Here is a 1,730-nt window from a genome sequence, read left to right as displayed (position 1 = left end):
TAGCATTAATCCAAAAAACACAAAATAATAAATGTTGGAGAGGTTGTGGAGAGACTGGAACACTTATACACTGCTGGTGGGAATGGAAAATGGTACAACCACTTTGGAAATTGATTTGGCACTTCCTTAAAAAGCTAGAAATAGAACTTCCATACGATCCAGCAATCCCACTCCTTGGAATATATCCTAGAGAAATAAGAGCCATCACACGAATAGATATATGCACACCCATCTTCATTGCAGCACTGTTCACAACAGCAAAAAAATGGAAACAACCTAGGGGCCCATCAACGGAGGAAAGGATAAACAAATTATGGTATATTCACACAATGGAGTACTATACAACAATAAAGAACAATGATGAATCCACAAAATATCTCATAACATGGATGAATCTGGAAGGCTTCATGCTGAGTGAAATTAGTCAGTCACAAAAGGACAAATATTGTATGAGACCACTATTATAAGAACTTAAGAAAAGGCTTAAACACAGAAGAAAACATTTTTTGATGGTTACGAAGGTGGGGAGGGAGGGAGAAGGGTATTCACTAACTAGATAGTAGACAAGAATTATCTTAGGTGAAGGGATGGACAACACACACTACAGGGGAAGTCAGCACAACTGGACTAAACCAAAAGCTAAGAAGTTTCCTGAAAACAACCAAAGACTTTGAGGGACAGAGTAGCAGGGGTGGGGGTCTGGGAGCCATATTTTCAGGGGACATCTAGGTCAATCAGCATAACAAATTTTATTAAGAAAATGTTCTGCATCCCACTCTGGTGAGTGGTATCTGGGGTCTTAAAAGCTAGCAAACAGCCATCTAAGATGAAACCCACCTGGAGCAAAGGAGAATGAAGAACACCACAGACACAAGAAAAATATTAGCCCAAGAGACTAAGGGCCACATAAACCAGAGATTCCTTCAGCCTGAGACCAGAAGAACTAGATGGTGTCCGGCTACCACCAATAATGGCCTTGACAGGAAACACAACAGAGAGTCCTTGAAGTAGCAGGAGAAAAGTGGGGTGCAGAACTCAAATTCTAGTAAAAAGACCAGACTTAATGGTTTGATTGAGACTGGAGGGACCCCAGAAGACAAGGCCCCCAGACTCTCTGTTAGCCCAAAACTAAAACCATTCCTGAAGCCAACTCTTCAGACAAAGATTAGATTGAACTATAAGACATAAAATGATACTCATGAAGAGTGTGCTTCTTAGCTCAAGTGGATACATGAGACTAAACGGGCAGCTCCTGTCCAGAGGCGAGATGAGAAGGCAGAAAGGTACAGAAGCTGGTTGAATGGACATGGGAAATCCGGGGTGGAAAGGAGTGTGCTGTCATATTATAGGGAGAGTAACTAGGGTCACATAACAATGTGTGTACAAATTTTTGTATGAGAAACTAACTTGAGCTGTAAACTTTCACTTAAAACACAATAAAAAAAGTCTGTTAAAAAATAATTAGCTTGTTTTCTGACATTATGGTCAGACAGAGAAAATGCAGCTGCTTTTGTTACTGTGATGGATGGAATAAAAATTTTTAAATCTAGATAATTTATTTCATTTTTACATTTGAAGTACCTGCCAAGACAGTTCCAATTTGTGATGTAATCACCAAACATTTCTTTTTTGTCTCTAATTTGACGGTGCCTGGCAATCTCTCTGATTCAGATGGGTAATTTGTATATTTATCCAGTCAATGCTAAATTACCTTCAATGAAATTCATTCA

The sequence above is a fragment of the Trichechus manatus genome, unplaced genomic scaffold (assembly GCF_000243295.1).
Source record: "Trichechus manatus latirostris isolate Lorelei unplaced genomic scaffold, TriManLat1.0 scaffold00055, whole genome shotgun sequence".
NCBI classification, from domain to species: Eukaryota; Metazoa; Chordata; class Mammalia; order Sirenia; family Trichechidae; genus Trichechus; species Trichechus manatus.
This window is presented reverse-complemented; position numbering follows the sequence as displayed.